Below are 18,572 nucleotides of genomic sequence, written 5' to 3'. Positions count from 1 at the left end.
AAAAACATGGCCCTACACAGACGTTCTACTGTTTTCCTTTTTAGTCGTCATGTGTGACACTGCAGTAGAGGGACGCCCACTACAAAAGACGCATTCTTTACATTCAATTTCAGCATATACGTCGCGAGTGCCATATGACAGGGCCTGTCTCTCGATGTCGATTTGTATTTGGTGTCTGTTAAGTGTCGGTCTGCAGTAGGCCGCTGTTGGCCGAGCGACGTGCAGTCGCCTTACATGAAGCCCCATGGGCAACGCCAGTGCCACTGTGGACAACAGCATACTGTAGCCAGAGAGAGGAGCCGAAAGGCGCATTTCGCAGTCGAGCCACGCTGTCCCACAAGCTGTGCACTAGGTCAGGATTGTGCAGACCGCAAACTTTTGGTGGGCCGACGCTCGTCGTCGATCGCAAGGGCGAAACATTCAAGAGATTTGGAAAACGGCAATGTGGACACCCCCAGCAGCAGCTGTGTGCCAAATCCGATATCTGGTCGAGGGCTGCAAGATTCAGTATGATGAAGTACCAATTTGGGGATAGCTCACAAACGCTAAGCTGCCGCCTTCTTAGCTCAGTGGTAGAGCACTGGTCTCGTAAACCAGGGGTCGTGAGTTCGAACCTCACAGAAGGCATTCATTTTTTAAACCTTCCTGCAAGGAGCGGAGCTATCTCGAGCAGCATCTAACACATGGCAGTACACTGAATGAAAGGGATGTTCTACAACCTATGACAAGTATTCTACTGGCCTCAGAGGTTTTCTGAATGCATAGGTTGAACATTGGTTTGTATGCATTTTGTAGTATAATGTCATGCTTGGCGATGTCATTCGTTTACGAGCCTCGCTACAGTGTGCATGCACGTTATCCATGTGAAGAGGCGTAAGCAAATGCTACCATTCTGCGAGATTCCTGCAGAAGGTATACGAATTGCGTTGATATACAGAGCACAAGGGAGCCAAAGTCAAGGCCTCCGTGGCGCAATCGGCTAGCGCGTTCGGCTGTTAACCGAAAGGTTGGTGGTTCGAGCCCACCCGGGGGCGAAATCGTTTTAACCGGCACCGAGGTGAGGACATACGTCAACTTTGTTAGAGATACACAGCTAGTGTGACAATTTGGCTGCGTTTGAGTGATGCCACAGAGCCTTATACACATTCAGCCAAGTGACACTGTAGGTAAAAACATGGCCCTACACAGACGTTCTACTGTTTTCCTTTTTAGTCGTCATGTGTGACACTGCAGTAGAGGGACGCCCACTACAAAAGACGCATTCTTTACATTCAATTTCAGCATATACGTCGCGAGTGCCATATGACAGGGCCTGTCTCTCGATGTCGATTTGTATTTGGTGTCTCTTAAGTGTCGGTCTGCAGTAGGCCGCTGTTGGCCGAGCGACGTGCAGTCGCCTTACATGAAGCCCCATGGGCAACGCCAGTGCCACTGTGGACAACAGCATACTGTAGCCAGAGAGAGGAGCCGAAAGGCGCATTTCGCAGTCGAGCCACGCTGTCCCACAAGCTGTGCACTAGGTCAGGATTGTGCAGACCGCAAACTTTTAAACTTTTGGTGGGCCGACGCTCGTCGTCGATCGCAAGGTCGAAACATTCAAGAGATTTGGAAAACGGCAATGTGGACACCCCCAGCAGCAGCTGTGTGCCAAATCCGATATCTGGTCGAGGGCTGCAAGATTCAGTATGATGAAGTACCAATTTGGGGATAGCTCACAAACGCTAAGCTGCCGCCTTCTTAGCTCAGTGGTAGAGCACTGGTCTCGTAAACCAGGGGTCGTGAGTTCGAACCTCACAGAAGGCATTCATTTTTTAAACCTTCCTGCAAGGAGCGGAGCTATCTCGAGCAGCATCTAACACATGGCAGTACACTGAATGAAAGGGATGTTCTACAACCTATGACAAGTATTCTACTGGCCTCAGAGGTTTTCTGAATGCATAGGTTGAACATTGGTTTGTATGCATTTTGTAGTATAATGTCATGCTTGGCGATGTCATTCGTTTACGAGCCTCGCTACAGTGTGCATGCACGTTATCCATGTGAAGAGGCGTAAGCAAATGCTACCATTCTGCGAGATTCCTGCAGAAGGTATACGAATTGCGTTGATATACAGAGCACAAGGGAGCCAAAGTCAAGGCCTCCGTGGCGCAATCGGCTAGCGCGTTCGGCTGTTAACCGAAAGGTTGGTGGTTCGAGCCCACCCGGGGGCGAAATCGTTTTAACCGGCACCGAGGTGAGGACATACGTCAACTTTGTTAGAGATACACAGCTAGTGTGACAATTTGGCTGCGTTTGAGTGATGCCACAGAGCCTTATACACATTCAGCCAAGTGACACTGTAGGTAAAAACATGGCCCTACACAGACGTTCTACTGTTTTCCTTTTTAGTCGTCATGTGTGACACTGCAGTAGAGGGACGCCCACTACAAAAGACGCATTCTTTACATTCAATTTCAGCATATACGTCGCGAGTGCCATATGACAGGGCCTGTCTCTCGATGTCGATTTGTATTTGGTGTCTCTTAAGTGTCGGTCTGCAGTAGGCCGCTGTTGGCCGAGCGACGTGCAGTCGCCTTACATGAAGCCCCATGGGCAACGCCAGTGCCACTGTGGACAACAGCATACTGTAGCCAGAGAGAGGAGCCGAAAGGCGCATTTCGCAGTCGAGCCACGCTGTCCCACAAGCTGTGCACTAGGTCAGGATTGTGCAGACCGCAAACTTTTAAACTTTTGGTGGGCCGACGCTCGTCGTCGATCGCAAGGTCGAAACATTCAAGAGATTTGGAAAACGGCAATGTGGACACCCCCAGCAGCAGCTGTGTGCCAAATCCGATATCTGGTCGAGGGCTGCAAGATTCAGTATGATGAAGTACCAATTTGGGGATAGCTCACAAACGCTAAGCTGCCGCCTTCTTAGCTCAGTGGTAGAGCACTGGTCTCGTAAACCAGGGGTCGTGAGTTCGAACCTCACAGAAGGCATTCATTTTTTAAACCTTCCTGCAAGGAGCGGAGCTATCTCGAGCAGCATCTAACACATGGCAGTACACTGAATGAAAGGGATGTTCTACAACCTATGACAAGTATTCTACTGGCCTCAGAGGTTTTCTGAATGCATAGGTTGAACATTGGTTTGTATGCATTTTGTAGTATAATGTCATGCTTGGCGATGTCATTCGTTTACGAGCCTCGCTACAGTGTGCATGCACGTTATCCATGTGAAGAGGCGTAAGCAAATGCTACCATTCTGCGAGATTCCTGCAGAAGGTATACGAATTGCGTTGATATACAGAGCACAAGGGAGCCAAAGTCAAGGCCTCCGTGGCGCAATCGGCTAGCGCGTTCGGCTGTTAACCGAAAGGTTGGTGGTTCGAGCCCACCCGGGGGCGAAATCGTTTTAACCGGCACCGAGGTGAGGACATACGTCAACTTTGTTAGAGATACACAGCTAGTGTGACAATTTGGCTGCGTTTGAGTGATGCCACAGAGCCTTATACACATTCAGCCAAGTGACACTGTAGGTAAAAACATGGCCCTACACAGACGTTCTACTGTTTTCCTTTTTAGTCGTCATGTGTGACACTGCAGTAGAGGGACGCCCACTACAAAAGACGCATTCTTTACATTCAATTTCAGCATATACGTCGCGAGTGCCATATGACAGGGCCTGTCTCTCGATGTCGATTTGTATTTGGTGTCTCTTAAGTGTCGGTCTGCAGTAGGCCGCTGTTGGCCGAGCGACGTGCAGTCGCCTTACATGAAGCCCCATGGGCAACGCCAGTGCCACTGTGGACAACAGCATACTGTAGCCAGAGAGAGGAGCCGAAAGGCGCATTTCGCAGTCGAGCCACGCTGTCCCACAAGCTGTGCACTAGGTCAGGATTGTGCAGACCGCAAACTTTTAAACTTTTGGTGGGCCGACGCTCGTCGTCGATCGCAAGGTCGAAACATTCAAGAGATTTGGAAAACGGCAATGTGGACACCCCCAGCAGCAGCTGTGTGCCAAATCCGATATCTGGTCGAGGGCTGCAAGATTCAGTATGATGAAGTACCAATTTGGGGATAGCTCACAAACGCTAAGCTGCCGCCTTCTTAGCTCAGTGGTAGAGCACTGGTCTCGTAAACCAGGGGTCGTGAGTTCGAACCTCACAGAAGGCATTCATTTTTTAAACCATCCTGCAAGGAGCGGAGCTATCTCGAGCAGCATCTAACACATGGCAGTACACTGAATGAAAGGGATGTTCTACAACCTATGACAAGTATTCTACTGGCCTCAGAGGTTTTCTGAATGCATAGGTTGAACATTGGTTTGTATGCATTTTGTAGTATAATGTCATGCTTGGCGATGTCATTCGTTTACGAGCCTCGCTACAGTGTGCATGCACGTTATCCATGTGAAGAGGCGTAAGCAAATGCTACCATTCTGCGAGATTCCTGCAGAAGGTATACGAATTGCGTTGATATACAGAGCACAAGGGAGCCAAAGTCAAGGCCTCCGTGGCGCAATCGGCTAGCGCGTTCGGCTGTTAACCGAAAGGTTGGTGGTTCGAGCCCACCCGGGGGCGAAATCGTTTTAACCGGCACCGAGGTGAGGACATACGTCAACTTTGTTAGAGATACACAGCTAGTGTGACAATTTGGCTGCGTTTGAGTGATGCCACAGAGCCTTATACACATTCAGCCAAGTGACACTGTAGGTAAAAACATGGCCCTACACAGACGTTCTACTGTTTTCCTTTTTAGTCGTCATGTGTGACACTGCAGTAGAGGGACGCCCACTACAAAAGACGCATTCTTTACATTCAATTTCAGCATATACGTCGCGAGTGCCATATGACAGGGCCTGTCTCTCGATGTCGATTTGTATTTGGTGTCTCTTAAGTGTCGGTCTGCAGTAGGCCGCTGTTGGCCGAGCGACGTGCAGTCGCCTTACATGAAGCCCCATGGGCAACGCCAGTGCCACTGTGGACAACAGCATACTGTAGCCAGAGAGAGGAGCCGAAAGGCGCATTTCGCAGTCGAGCCACGCTGTCCCACAAGCTGTGCACTAGGTCAGGATTGTGCAGACCGCAAACTTTTAAACTTTTGGTGGGCCGACGCTCGTCGTCGATCGCAAGGTCGAAACATTCAAGAGATTTGGAAAACGGCAATGTGGACACCCCCAGCAGCAGCTGTGTGCCAAATCCGATATCTGGTCGAGGGCTGCAAGATTCAGTATGATGAAGTACCAATTTGGGGATAGCTCACAAACGCTAAGCTGCCGCCTTCTTAGCTCAGTGGTAGAGCACTGGTCTCGTAAACCAGGGGTCGTGAGTTCGAACCTCACAGAAGGCATTCATTTTTTAAACCTTCCTGCAAGGAGCGGAGCTATCTCGAGCAGCATCTAACACATGGCAGTACACTGAATGAAAGGGATGTTCTACAACCTATGACAAGTATTCTACTGGCCTCAGAGGTTTTCTGAATGCATAGGTTGAACATTGGTTTGTATGCATTTTGTAGTATAATGTCATGCTTGGCGATGTCATTCGTTTACGAGCCTCGCTACAGTGTGCATGCACGTTATCCATGTGAAGAGGCGTAAGCAAATGCTACCATTCTGCGAGATTCCTGCAGAAGGTATACGAATTGCGTTGATATACAGAGCACAAGGGAGCCAAAGTCAAGGCCTCCGTGGCGCAATCGGCTAGCGCGTTCGGCTGTTAACCGAAAGGTTGGTGGTTCGAGCCCACCCGGGGGCGAAATCGTTTTAACCGGCACCGAGGTGAGGACATACGTCAACTTTGTTAGAGATACACAGCTAGTGTGACAATTTGGCTGCGTTTGAGTGATGCCACAGAGCCTTATACACATTCAGCCAAGTGACACTGTAGGTAAAAACATGGCCCTACACAGACGTTCTACTGTTTTCCTTTTTAGTCGTCATGTGTGACACTGCAGTAGAGGGACGCCCACTACAAAAGACGCATTCTTTACATTCAATTTCAGCATATACGTCGCGAGTGCCATATGACAGGGCCTGTCTCTCGATGTCGATTTGTATTTGGTGTCTCTTAAGTGTCGGTCTGCAGTAGGCCGCTGTTGGCCGAGCGACGTGCAGTCGCACGTCGCGAGTGCCATATGACAGGGCCTGTCTCTCGATGTCGATTTGTATTTGGTGTCTCTTAAGTGTCGGTCTGCAGTAGGCCGCTGTTGGCCGAGCGACGTGCAGTCGCCTTACATGAAGCCCCATGGGCAACGCCAGTGCCACTGTGGACAACAGCATACTGTAGCCAGAGAGAGGAGCCGAAAGGCGCATTTCGCAGTCGAGCCACGCTGTCCCACAAGCTGTGCACTAGGTCAGGATTGTGCAGACCGCAAACTTTTAAACTTTTGGTGGGCCGACGCTCGTCGTCGATCGCAAGGTCGAAACATTCAAGAGATTTGGAAAACGGCAATGTGGACACCCCCAGCAGCAGCTGTGTGCCAAATCCGATATCTGGTCGAGGGCTGCAAGATTCAGTATGATGAAGTACCAATTTGGGGATAGCTCACAAACGCTAAGCTGCCGCCTTCTTAGCTCAGTGGTAGAGCACTGGTCTCGTAAACCAGGGGTCGTGAGTTCGAACCTCACAGAAGGCATTCATTTTTTAAACCTTCCTGCAAGGAGCGGAGCTATCTCGAGCAGCATCTAACACATGGCAGTACACTGAATGAAAGGGATGTTCTACAACCTATGACAAGTATTCTACTGGCCTCAGAGGTTTTCTGAATGCATAGGTTGAACATTGGTTTGTATGCATTTTGTAGTATAATGTCATGCTTGGCGATGTCATTCGTTTACGAGCCTCGCTACAGTGTGCATGCACGTTATCCATGTGAAGAGGCGTAAGCAAATGCTACCATTCTGCGAGATTCCTGCAGAAGGTATACGAATTGCGTTGATATACAGAGCACAAGGGAGCCAAAGTCAAGGCCTCCGTGGCGCAATCGGCTAGCGCGTTCGGCTGTTAACCGAAAGGTTGGTGGTTCGAGCCCACCCGGGGGCGAAATCGTTTTAACCGGCACCGAGGTGAGGACATACGTCAACTTTGTTAGAGATACACAGCTAGTGTGACAATTTGGCTGCGTTTGAGTGATGCCACAGAGCCTTATACACATTCAGCCAAGTGACACTGTAGGTAAAAACATGGCCCTACACAGACGTTCTACTGTTTTCCTTTTTATTCGTCATGTGTGACACTGCAGTAGAGGGACGCCCACTACAAAAGACGCATTCTTTACATTCAATTTCAGCATATACGTCGCGAGTGCCATATGACAGGGCCTGTCTCTCGATGTCGATTTGTATTTGGTGTCTCTTAAGTGTCGGTCTGCAGTAGGCCGCTGTTGGCCGAGCGACGTGCAGTCGCCTTACATGAAGCCCCATGGGCAACGCCAGTGCCACTGTGGACAACAGCATACTGTAGCCAGAGAGAGGAGCCGAAAGGCGCATTTCGCAGTCGAGCCACGCTGTCCCACAAGCTGTGCACTAGGTCAGGATTGTGCAGACCGCAAACTTTTAAACTTTTGGTGGGCCGACGCTCGTCGTCGATCGCAAGGTCGAAACATTCAAGAGATTTGGAAAACGGCAATGTGGACACCCCCAGCAGCAGCTGTGTGCCAAATCCGATATCTGGTCGAGGGCTGCAAGATTCAGTATGATGAAGTACCAATTTGGGGATAGCTCACAAACGCTAAGCTGCCGCCTTCTTAGCTCAGTGGTAGAGCACTGGTCTCGTAAACCAGGGGTCGTGAGTTCGAACCTCACAGAAGGCATTCATTTTTTAAACCTTCCTGCAAGGAGCGGAGCTATCTCGAGCAGCATCTAACACATGGCAGTACACTGAATGAAAGGGATGTTCTACAACCTATGACAAGTATTCTACTGGCCTCAGAGGTTTTCTGAATGCATAGGTTGAACATTGGTTTGTATGCATTTTGTAGTATAATGTCATGCTTGGCGATGTCATTCGTTTACGAGCCTCGCTACAGTGTGCATGCACGTTATCCATGTGAAGAGGCGTAAGCAAATGCTACCATTCTGCGAGATTCCTGCAGAAGGTATACGAATTGCGTTGATATACAGAGCACAAGGGAGCCAAAGTCAAGGCCTCCGTGGCGCAATCGGCTAGCGCGTTCGGCTGTTAACCGAAAGGTTGGTGGTTCGAGCCCACCCGGGGGCGAAATCGTTTTAACCGGCACCGAGGTGAGGACATACGTCAACTTTGTTAGAGATACACAGCTAGTGTGACAATTTGGCTGCGTTTGAGTGATGCCACAGAGCCTTATACACATTCAGCCAAGTGACACTGTAGGTAAAAACATGGCCCTACACAGACGTTCTACTGTTTTCCTTTTTATTCGTCATGTGTGACACTGCAGTAGAGGGACGCCCACTACAAAAGACGCATTCTTTACATTCAATTTCAGCATATACGTCGCGAGTGCCATATGACAGGGCCTGTCTCTCGATGTCGATTTGTATTTGGTGTCTCTTAAGTGTCGGTCTGCAGTAGGCCGCTGTTGGCCGAGCGACGTGCAGTCGCCTTACATGAAGCCCCATGGGCAACGCCAGTGCCACTGTGGACAACAGCATACTGTAGCCAGAGAGAGGAGCCGAAAGGCGCATTTCGCAGTCGAGCCACGCTGTCCCACAAGCTGTGCACTAGGTCAGGATTGTGCAGACCGCAAACTTTTAAACTTTTGGTGGGCCGACGCTCGTCGTCGATCGCAAGGTCGAAACATTCAAGAGATTTGGAAAACGGCAATGTGGACACCCCCAGCAGCAGCTGTGTGCCAAATCCGATATCTGGTCGAGGGCTGCAAGATTCAGTATGATGAAGTACCAATTTGGGGATAGCTCACAAACGCTAAGCTGCCGCCTTCTTAGCTCAGTGGTAGAGCACTGGTCTCGTAAACCAGGGGTCGTGAGTTCGAACCTCACAGAAGGCATTCATTTTTTAAACCTTCCTGCAAGGAGCGGAGCTATCTCGAGCAGCATCTAACACATGGCAGTACACTGAATGAAAGGGATGTTCTACAACCTATGACAAGTATTCTACTGGCCTCAGAGGTTTTCTGAATGCATAGGTTGAACATTGGTTTGTATGCATTTTGTAGTATAATGTCATGCTTGGCGATGTCATTCGTTTACGAGCCTCGCTACAGTGTGCATGCACGTTATCCATGTGAAGAGGCGTAAGCAAATGCTACCATTCTGCGAGATTCCTGCAGAAGGTATACGAATTGCGTTGATATACAGAGCACAAGGGAGCCAAAGTCAAGGCCTCCGTGGCGCAATCGGCTAGCGCGTTCGGCTGTTAACCGAAAGGTTGGTGGTTCGAGCCCACCCGGGGGCGAAATCGTTTTAACCGGCACCGAGGTGAGGACATACGTCAACTTTGTTAGAGATACACAGCTAATGTGACAATTTGGCTGCGTTTGAGTGATGCCACAGAGCCTTATACACATTCAGCCAAGTGACACTGTAGGTAAAAACATGGCCCTACACAGACGTTCTACTGTTTTCCTTTTTATTCGTCATGTGTGACACTGCAGTAGAGGGACGCCCACTACAAAAGACGCATTCTTTACATTCAATTTCAGCATATACGTCGCGAGTGCCATATGACAGGGCCTGTCTCTCGATGTCGATTTGTATTTGGTGTCTCTTAAGTGTCGGTCTGCAGTAGGCCGCTGTTGGCCGAGCGACGTGCAGTCGCCTTACATGAAGCCCCATGGGCAACGCCAGTGCCACTGTGGACAACAGCATACTGTAGCCAGAGAGAGGAGCCGAAAGGCGCATTTCGCAGTCGAGCCACGCTGTCCCACAAGCTGTGCACTAGGTCAGGATTGTGCAGACCGCAAACTTTTAAACTTTTGGTGGGCCGACGCTCGTCGTCGATCGCAAGGTCGAAACATTCAAGAGATTTGGAAAACGGCAATGTGGACACCCCCAGCAGCAGCTGTGTGCCAAATCCGATATCTGGTCGAGGGCTGCAAGATTCAGTATGATGAAGTACCAATTTGGGGATAGCTCACAAACGCTAAGCTGCCGCCTTCTTAGCTCAGTGGTAGAGCACTGGTCTCGTAAACCAGGGGTCGTGAGTTCGAACCTCACAGAAGGCATTCATTTTTTAAACCTTCCTGCAAGGAGCGGAGCTATCTCGAGCAGCATCTAACACATGGCAGTACACTGAATGAAAGGGATGTTCTACAACCTATGACAAGTATTCTACTGGCCTCAGAGGTTTTCTGAATGCATAGGTTGAACATTGGTTTGTATGCATTTTGTAGTATAATGTCATGCTTGGCGATGTCATTCGTTTACGAGCCTCGCTACAGTGTGCATGCACGTTATCCATGTGAAGAGGCGTAAGCAAATGCTACCATTCTGCGAGATTCCTGCAGAAGGTATACGAATTGCGTTGATATACAGAGCACAAGGGAGCCAAAGTCAAGGCCTCCGTGGCGCAATCGGCTAGCGCGTTCGGCTGTTAACCGAAAGGTTGGTGGTTCGAGCCCACCCGGGGGCGAAATCGTTTTAACCGGCACCGAGGTGAGGACATACGTCAACTTTGTTAGAGATACACAGCTAGTGTGACAATTTGGCTGCGTTTGAGTGATGCCACAGAGCCTTATACACATTCAGCCAAGTGACACTGTAGGTAAAAACATGGCCCTACACAGACGTTCTACTGTTTTCCTTTTTATTCGTCATGTGTGACACTGCAGTAGAGGGACGCCCACTACAAAAGACGCATTCTTTACATTCAATTTCAGCATATACGTCGCGAGTGCCATATGACAGGGCCTGTCTCTCGATGTCGATTTGTATTTGGTGTCTCTTAAGTGTCGGTCTGCAGTAGGCCGCTGTTGGCCGAGCGACGTGCAGTCGCCTTACATGAAGCCCCATGGGCAACGCCAGTGCCACTGTGGACAACAGCATACTGTAGCCAGAGAGAGGAGCCGAAAGGCGCATTTTCGCAGTCGAGCCACGCTGTCCCACAAGCTGTGCACTAGGTCAGGATTGTGCAGACCGCAAACTTTTGGTGGGCCGACGCTCGTCGTCGATCGCAAGGGCGAAACATTCAAGAGATTTGGAAAACGGCAATGTGGACACCCCCAGCAGCAGCTGTGTGCCAAATCCGATATCTGGTCGAGGGCTGCAAGATTCAGTATGATGAAGTACCAATTTGGGGATAGCTCACAAACGCTAAGCTGCCGCCTTCTTAGCTCAGTGGACAGTTCCGCTTTAGACGCCGTGCAGTGTGGACGTGCCTAGTCTTCCGCTCCGCCGTAGCGTTACGTATAGTGGACTATAGCTTTTGTTTACGTGTTGTGTTGCAACTTCTGTGAGTGTTTCTCCGTCGTTGTTTAGTACCTTGTGTTACTTTCTGTCCTTATTTCAGTGTGTTGTGTGTAGCGGTTTCGACCGCATATTTTGAAAATGTCGTCCCAGGTTATTCCTCGTCAGGCTACAGTTAGTTTTACTTTTGACAAGTCAACCCGCCATGTGCAACCTAGTTCCCTTGAGATTCATGATTGGTTGGTAGATACCTTTGGTGTTCATTCGGATCAGGTGCATACTGCTTATTTTGATACCGAACTGTATGTTTTCTTTGTTAAGTTTATGGACCCACTTCAGGTTGATAAAATTCTTTCTAAATATGGTCATCAAGTTCTCTTTCGGCATCGGGATGATTCTGTAAGTACCGTGCTGCTTTCCAATGCTTCCATCACGTATACCAATGTTCGTGTTTACAACCTTCCACCGGAGGTGGATAATGTCTATCTTAAGGAGGGTCTACAAAAGTATGGTGATGTAAAGAGCATTCGCCTTGAACGCTGGTCAAGCCAACATCGCCTGCAATGTTACAGTGGTATTCGTTCAGTCGAAATGCACGTTAAGCAGAATATTCCATCTCACCTGCAGATCGGTGGATATCGTGTCCATGTAACATATAGTGGTCAGGTTGGCACCTGTTTTTTGTGCAATGAAAGTGGTCACGTGCGTACCGACTGTCCGCGGAGGGTTTTTGTTTTAAAAAAATTCTCTCGAACAGCGTCGCAAGTTAACGGTCGCTGACCTCGTTGCAGGTGGTTCTGCTCTTGGTGTAGCACAGTCCAGTGGTAGTAGCGCTCCGCCACAGGTTTTGCGCACCCCTGACACAGAATTTCCTCCTTTGCGTGCTAAATCTGATGTTGTTCCGTCTGTCCCTCAGGTGGGTGTGCCACTTTTGAATAATAAGAGGCGTCGCCCACACGATGGAAATAGTACGGATGAGGATCTCCCTGAGATGCCCCAGTCCGAGAGACCGGCATCCTCCGAGCCACTGTGTACTGTAGCTGCTCCCTGCTCTCCTGAGGTAACGGTTACGGTGGCGGCTGCTGGCGCCCCTCCGGCCTCCGACGCAGCTTCTCTCGAGTCGGATCGTCGGTCGGGCCTGTTGGCGCCGTCTTCCGAACCGACTTCGATGTCACAACAAGTGGAGCCGCGACAACTTCCTGCTTCGCTGCCCCATACCTCTGCCAGCGGAGCTGCTCCGCTTCCGTCCAACATTGCGGCCTCGGACCTTCCTGCTCACGATTCGCCTCCGTGCAGTCCATGTTTGCCGGAAGCTAGTGTAAGTGTTGACCATTCCGTTTTGTCGGAGTTTCCCCCCGCGACCCCGGATCCCGCATGTGGACCGGCGCGGGTGGTGTCGGATACAGAACTTGACCCTCCTACGTCACCGGCGGCTGAAGCTTCCTTGCCCGTCAGCCGACGCAAGTTACGCGTTCAGCCGAACGTTAATGCTGTTCGTAAAAAACCGAAGCGTAAGGGATCCGCGGAACGGGGTACCAGTCCCCCTCCCTCGGATGCCTCCGTCTCCCCTGCTATGGACTGTGACGTTGGTGCGTCGGTGTAGGTGATTTCCTTTTTCGCTTTTCTCTCTATGGTTCAAGCATACACCTTTCTTACCTTAAATCTTAACCGTATTGAGTCCGACGTTCGCATTGCCTCTTTGCGGCAGTTTATTTACGAAGCCTGTGCGGACGTAGTGTTCTTGCAGGAAGTGTTGTTTTCTGATCTCTCTCTACCTGGATTTCAAACTGTTTTTAATGTCGCGCCGGAATATTCAACGGGAACTGCTCTTTTCTTTCGAGAGGGCATTCCTATTACTGACATTGAATTCCTTGACTCTGGCCGTGGGATTGGTTGTCGTCTTTTTGATCTCCGCCTCGTTGTTTTGTATGCCCCCTCTGGTTCGGGTCACACTGTGGCTCGCTCGCGCTTTTATAAAGAAGAGCTTATTTATCTTTTGCGCCAGAGTCCTCGGAGTCTCCTGCTCGGAGGCGATTTTAATTGTGTTTTACGCCCTGAAGACCAGTCCCCCAATTTTAATTATTGCCGTGATTTACATGACTTAGTTCGTACGATGCATCTGCGTGATGTTTGGGAACACAAATATCCAACCCTGGTGAAATATACGTTTTTTACCGCGTCCTCATGCAGTAGACTCGACAGATTCTATTTATCTGATTTTTTATGTGATAAAATTCTTTCTGTCGATGTTATTCCTACTAGTTTTTCTGACCATTGTGCTTTTACTGCAACTGTAAATCTTAGTCACCAACCTGCAAAACTTTATCGTTCCCAGTGGATGTTAAATGTTTCCCACCTTGCCGACAGTGCTATGGATGATGTTATAAGTGGCGTGTGGGAGCGATGTCTTCGCTCTGTCCCGCGATACCCCTCCTTGCTGGTTTGGTGGACTGCGTTTGCCAAGCCCAAGATTCGTCAGACTTTGATTTTTTACTGTGCTGCAAGGGCGCGTGATTTTAAGAACACGTATGAATATTACTACTCTGTCCTGCGTGAACTATATGACGCAGCGGGTACCTATCCTCTGCGGATCCATGATGTTCGTCGTATTAAAGCCAAGCTCTTGAGCCTTAAACGACGACAGATGGATGGTCTGCGAGTTAAGTCGAAACCTCACTCTCTTGTTGAAGGTGAGCTGACATCCTTGTACCACCTGCTACGGCATCACACTCGTCGTCGTCGCTCCTTCATCTCTTCTCTTACGGTGGATGATGGGCGACAGCTTATTGCACAGGAGGAAATGGTTCGTGCTCTTCACCAGTATTACACTAGTCTCTATTCTGCCGATGATTCTGGTGAGTCTCTTTCGGACGATGTCTTTGGGGATCTAACTGCGACGATCGCGCCTGACGCGAACGGCGAATTTCTCCGGGAATTCCAGGTAGATGAGGTTTTCGATTTTATTGCTCGCTCTCCGTCCAGTAAATCGCCGGGTCCAGACGGCCTGCCTAAAGAATTTTATCTCCGTTTTTGGCCTCTTTTGGGTGGCATTTTTACGCAGATTTTAAATGAGATTGTCAGGGGGATGGATGTGCCTGCCGATTTTAAAGTAGGGAAAATTGTTTTAATTCCGAAGTCTTCTGGTCGTTTATCTGCTGCCAATCTTCGTCCGCTCACATTGCTGAATTTTGACTACAAGACAGCTGCTAGAGCGCTCAATAGCCGGTTGTCCTCTCTGCTTCGGGGTGTGATTGGTGCACATCAATGTTGTTTTCATGATAGATCTATTCTGACACCAGTAGCCGAATATCGGGATGTTGTCTCGGTTGCGGCGGTTACAAACGTACATTGTGCCTTTGCCTTCCTTGATTTTTATAAGGCTTTTGATCACGTCAGTCATGTGTTTTTAGATCGTGTTTTAGGTACAATAGGTTTTAACGCTTCATCACGTGGTGTTCTTGGCAATTTGTATAGGGGAATAACAGCTCGGGTGTCAGTCAATGGGCAGCTGACGCCGCCCATTGCTATCCGCCGCGGAGTGCCTCAGGGTAGTCCGCTCTCTATGTCTTTATTCGTATTGTCCCTGGAACCGCTGCTTCGGACTATTGGTCTCAAGCTTCAGGGTATGTCCCTCTCTGGTGGGAAGCTCTCGGTTAAGGCATATGCGGATGATGTCGTTGTTCTCCTCCGTCAACGTGATGATATCCCGTTGTTGAAAGGGGCAGTTGATGCATACTGTCGTGTCTCTGGAGCGCGTCTCAATCAGGGTAAATGTAAGTTCCTTGATATTCGAGGATTTCGCGATGCTGACGTCCCTTGGGCCACTGTTGTCGATCGCCATACGTCCTTGGGGATTATCATTGATCGGTGTCCTCTAAAAATGGCGGCTCTCAATTGGAAATCTGTCACCGAGAAGATACAGGGGGCTCTGATGGTCCATGAGCAGCGCTCTGCTACCATTTTGCAAAAAGTCAGAATTTTAGACACCTACGTTCTATGTAAAGCTTATTATGTTGCTCAGCTGTTCCCACTTCCCATGATGGTGGCGAAAAGGTTGCGCCAATTGTCTAGCAGGTTTATATGGAAGGGCCATCTATTCAAGTTACGTTACGAGGTAATGACGAAACCGCGTATCTCCGGAGGCTTGGGCCTCTCTGACATTACTCGCAAGGCGTCTGCTTTGTACGTCCGCCGAACGACTCTAATTGTTACGCAAGAAGTGACTTCGATTACATCCAGGCTTTTTACTGTTGTGCGTCCGGCGAGCCTTGCTCCACCTGTCGATGTCGGACGCCTAAATTTTAAGTTGAAACACATTCGGGAATTTTACATTGCGGTGAGTTACCTCGGTGACGTCTTCTTGCGGCGACCGGTGCCAACGACCAAGGGCTTGATTGCCCGCTGGGAGGGGCTGGCCGGTCCCAATCCAATAGAACTGGCGTCTCCATCTGTGTCCTGGAGGAACGTCTGGAAGAATATTAGTCTGCCGATCCACTCTATGGCCGTGGCGTCCACGTGGTATAGGGTAATAAATAATTTGGTTCCCACCAATGTACGACTGCACCGTATTGGTCTTTCTGACACGGACACCTGTACTCGGTGTGGTCTCGTGGATACCCTTGAACATCGATTCACCTGCTGTGGGCACCTTGCTAATTGGCGTTGGCTCAGGAAACAACTTGCCTTTGTCACTAGGTCTGCTGAAGCCGCTTATACTATTGACATCATTGTCCGGCCCGATTCTTCCTTTTTTCCGCGAACGAAGCTCCATACCGTCATGTGGTTGATTGGCCATTTCGTACATTTTGTCATCAGTTGTCATGAAGAGGATGGACACCTAGCGTTTCGGCAGTACATGCTTACTGCTTACTGGCAGCGCTTGCGATTGCCAGGCCTCCGAGATGATTTTGCCAATATGCTTAGCCTGACATTTGAAAGAGAGGGTGTTGGCTAAGGTCACCTGTGTGAGCCATTTTCTTTTATACTGTTCCTGGATTTGCCGCCTTTATGTATGTTTCTTCTCTTACACCAGGACTGAAGTTTCCGTGTTTTTTTTTTTTTTTTTTTTTTTTTTTTTTTTTTTTTTTTTTTTTTCACAAAGCAATCTACATTATATAGTCATGTTTTAGGATTTTAATTTCAGTAGTGTACTTCTTTTGAAGTGGCTGTGTTGTGGATGTTCCTTAATATTTTTTTTTTTTCAATAGATATATTTGTTAGAGGAACAATAATTACGCTTTCATTTGCTCATAATGAGCTGAGACTGAATTGCAGGCATTTAAAAAAAAAAAAAAAAAAAAGTGGTAGAGCACTGGTCTCGTAAACCAGGGGTCGTGAGTTCGAACCTCACAGAAGGCATTCATTTTTTAAACCTTCCTGCAAGGAGCGGAGCTATCTCGAGCAGCATCTAACACATGGCAGTACACTGAATGAAAGGGATGTTCTACAACCTATGACAAGTATTCTACTGGCCTCAGAGGTTTTCTGAATGCATAGGTTGAACATTGGTTTGTATGCATTTTGTAGTATAATGTCATGCTTGGCGATGTCATTCGTTTACGAGCCTCGCTACAGTGTGCATGCACGTTATCCATGTGAAGAGGCGTAAGCAAATGCTACCATTCTGCGAGATTCCTGCAGAAGGTATACGAATTGCGTTGATATACAGAGCACAAGGGAGCCAAAGTCAAGGCCTCCGTGGCGCAATCGGCTAGCGCGTTCGGCTGTTAACCGAAAGGTTGGTGGTTCGAGCCCACCCGGGGGCGAAATCGTTTTAACCGGCACCGAGGTGAGGACATACGTCAACTTTGTTAGAGATACACAGCTAGTGTGACAATTTGGCTGCGTTTGAGTGATGCCACAGAGCCTTATACACATTCAGCCAAGTGACACTGTAGGTAAAAACATGGCCCTACACAGACGTTCTACTGTTTTCCTTTTTATTCGTCATGTGTGACACTGCAGTAGAGGGACGCCCACTACAAAAGACGCATTCTTTACATTCAATTTCAGCATATACGTCGCGAGTGCCATATGACAGGGCCTGTCTCTCGATGTCGATTTGTATTTGGTGTCTCTTAAGTGTCGGTCTGCAGTAGGCCGCTGTTGGCCGAGCGACGTGCAGTCGCCTTACATGAAGCCCCATGGGCAACGCCAGTGCCACTGTGGACAACAGCATACTGTAGCCAGAGAGAGGAGCCGAAAGGCGCATTTCGCAGTCGAGCCACGCTGTCCCACAAGCTGTGCACTAGGTCAGGATTGTGCAGACCGCAAACTTTTAAACTTTTGGTGGGCCGACGCTCGTCGTCGATCGCAAGGGCGAAACATTCAAGAGATTTGGAAAACGGCAATGTGGACACCCCCAGCAGCAGCTGTGTGCCAAATCCGATATCTGGTCGAGGGCTGCAAGATTCAGTATGATGAAGTACCAATTTGGGGATAGCTCACAAACGCTAAGCTGCCGCCTTCTTAGCTCAGTGGTAGAGCACTGGTCTCGTAAACCAGGGGTCGTGAGTTCGAACCTCACAGAAGGCATTCATTTTTTAAACCTTCCTGCAAGGAGCGGAGCTATCTCGAGCAGCATCTAACACATGGCAGTACACTGAATGAAAGGGATGTTCTACAACCTATGACAAGTATTCTACTGGCCTCAGAGGTTTTCTGAATGCATAGGTTGAACATTGGTTTGTATGCATTTTGTAGTATAATGTCATGCTTGGCGATGTCATTCGTTTACGAGCCTCGCTACAGTGTGCATGCACGTTATCCATGTGAAGAGGCGTAAGCAAATGCTACCATTCTGCGAGATTCCTGCAGAAGGTATACGAATTGCGTTGATATACAGAGCACAAGGGAGCCAAAGTCAAGGCCTCCGTGGCGCAATCGGCTAGCGCGTTCGGCTGTTAACCGAAAGGTTGGTGGTTCGAGCCCACCCGGGGGCGAAATCGTTTTAACCGGCACCGAGGTGAGGACATACGTCAACTTTGTTAGAGATACACAGCTAGTGTGACAATTTGGCTGCGTTTGAGTGATGCCACAGAGCCTTATACACATTCAGCCAAGTGACACTGTAGGTAAAAACATGGCCCTACACAGACGTTCTACTGTTTTCCTTTTTATTCGTCATGTGTGACACTGCAGTAGAGGGACGCCCACTACAAAAGACGCATTCTTTACATTCAATTTCAGCATATACGTCGCGAGTGCCATATGACAGGGCCTGTCTCTCGATGTCGATTTGTATTTG

At 49.1% G+C, this 18,572-nt stretch overlaps 21 non-coding genes across 21 annotated transcripts; all 21 read left to right on the top strand.

Moving 5' to 3' along the window:
* The first annotated feature begins 555 nt into the window (after positions 1–555).
* Trnat-cgu (transfer RNA threonine (anticodon CGU)) lies at positions 556–627 on the top strand. Its single transcript has one exon. It is a non-coding gene; the product is annotated as a tRNA-Thr (tRNA).
* Positions 628–960: 333 nt separating this feature from the next.
* On the top strand, positions 961–1,034 carry Trnan-guu (transfer RNA asparagine (anticodon GUU)). Its single transcript has one exon. It is a non-coding gene; the product is annotated as a tRNA-Asn (tRNA).
* Positions 1,035–1,731: 697 nt separating this feature from the next.
* Positions 1,732–1,803, top strand: Trnat-cgu (transfer RNA threonine (anticodon CGU)). The gene has a single exon. It is a non-coding gene; the product is annotated as a tRNA-Thr (tRNA).
* Positions 1,804–2,136: 333 nt separating this feature from the next.
* On the top strand, positions 2,137–2,210 carry Trnan-guu (transfer RNA asparagine (anticodon GUU)). Its single transcript has one exon. It is a non-coding gene; the product is annotated as a tRNA-Asn (tRNA).
* A 697-nt stretch (positions 2,211–2,907) lies between these two features.
* On the top strand, positions 2,908–2,979 carry Trnat-cgu (transfer RNA threonine (anticodon CGU)). The gene has a single exon. It is a non-coding gene; the product is annotated as a tRNA-Thr (tRNA).
* A 333-nt stretch (positions 2,980–3,312) lies between these two features.
* Positions 3,313–3,386, top strand: Trnan-guu (transfer RNA asparagine (anticodon GUU)). Its single transcript has one exon. It is a non-coding gene; the product is annotated as a tRNA-Asn (tRNA).
* A 697-nt stretch (positions 3,387–4,083) lies between these two features.
* Positions 4,084–4,155, top strand: Trnat-cgu (transfer RNA threonine (anticodon CGU)). The gene has a single exon. It is a non-coding gene; the product is annotated as a tRNA-Thr (tRNA).
* Positions 4,156–4,488: 333 nt separating this feature from the next.
* Trnan-guu (transfer RNA asparagine (anticodon GUU)) lies at positions 4,489–4,562 on the top strand. Its single transcript has one exon. It is a non-coding gene; the product is annotated as a tRNA-Asn (tRNA).
* A 697-nt stretch (positions 4,563–5,259) lies between these two features.
* Trnat-cgu (transfer RNA threonine (anticodon CGU)) lies at positions 5,260–5,331 on the top strand. Its single transcript has one exon. It is a non-coding gene; the product is annotated as a tRNA-Thr (tRNA).
* A 333-nt stretch (positions 5,332–5,664) lies between these two features.
* Trnan-guu (transfer RNA asparagine (anticodon GUU)) lies at positions 5,665–5,738 on the top strand. The gene has a single exon. It is a non-coding gene; the product is annotated as a tRNA-Asn (tRNA).
* An 808-nt stretch (positions 5,739–6,546) lies between these two features.
* Trnat-cgu (transfer RNA threonine (anticodon CGU)) lies at positions 6,547–6,618 on the top strand. The gene has a single exon. It is a non-coding gene; the product is annotated as a tRNA-Thr (tRNA).
* A 333-nt stretch (positions 6,619–6,951) lies between these two features.
* Trnan-guu (transfer RNA asparagine (anticodon GUU)) lies at positions 6,952–7,025 on the top strand. Its single transcript has one exon. It is a non-coding gene; the product is annotated as a tRNA-Asn (tRNA).
* A 697-nt stretch (positions 7,026–7,722) lies between these two features.
* On the top strand, positions 7,723–7,794 carry Trnat-cgu (transfer RNA threonine (anticodon CGU)). The gene has a single exon. It is a non-coding gene; the product is annotated as a tRNA-Thr (tRNA).
* Positions 7,795–8,127: 333 nt separating this feature from the next.
* Positions 8,128–8,201, top strand: Trnan-guu (transfer RNA asparagine (anticodon GUU)). The gene has a single exon. It is a non-coding gene; the product is annotated as a tRNA-Asn (tRNA).
* Positions 8,202–8,898: 697 nt separating this feature from the next.
* Trnat-cgu (transfer RNA threonine (anticodon CGU)) lies at positions 8,899–8,970 on the top strand. The gene has a single exon. It is a non-coding gene; the product is annotated as a tRNA-Thr (tRNA).
* A 333-nt stretch (positions 8,971–9,303) lies between these two features.
* Positions 9,304–9,377, top strand: Trnan-guu (transfer RNA asparagine (anticodon GUU)). The gene has a single exon. It is a non-coding gene; the product is annotated as a tRNA-Asn (tRNA).
* Positions 9,378–10,074: 697 nt separating this feature from the next.
* Positions 10,075–10,146, top strand: Trnat-cgu (transfer RNA threonine (anticodon CGU)). The gene has a single exon. It is a non-coding gene; the product is annotated as a tRNA-Thr (tRNA).
* Positions 10,147–10,479: 333 nt separating this feature from the next.
* Trnan-guu (transfer RNA asparagine (anticodon GUU)) lies at positions 10,480–10,553 on the top strand. The gene has a single exon. It is a non-coding gene; the product is annotated as a tRNA-Asn (tRNA).
* A 6,464-nt stretch (positions 10,554–17,017) lies between these two features.
* Trnan-guu (transfer RNA asparagine (anticodon GUU)) lies at positions 17,018–17,091 on the top strand. Its single transcript has one exon. It is a non-coding gene; the product is annotated as a tRNA-Asn (tRNA).
* A 697-nt stretch (positions 17,092–17,788) lies between these two features.
* Trnat-cgu (transfer RNA threonine (anticodon CGU)) lies at positions 17,789–17,860 on the top strand. Its single transcript has one exon. It is a non-coding gene; the product is annotated as a tRNA-Thr (tRNA).
* Positions 17,861–18,193: 333 nt separating this feature from the next.
* Trnan-guu (transfer RNA asparagine (anticodon GUU)) lies at positions 18,194–18,267 on the top strand. The gene has a single exon. It is a non-coding gene; the product is annotated as a tRNA-Asn (tRNA).
* Positions 18,268–18,572: the final 305 nt, after the last annotated feature.

Source organism: Schistocerca serialis, chromosome 6, assembly GCF_023864345.2.
Source record: "Schistocerca serialis cubense isolate TAMUIC-IGC-003099 chromosome 6, iqSchSeri2.2, whole genome shotgun sequence".
Lineage (NCBI taxonomy): Eukaryota > Metazoa > Arthropoda > Insecta > Orthoptera > Acrididae > Schistocerca > Schistocerca serialis.
This window is presented reverse-complemented; position numbering and strand designations above follow the sequence as displayed.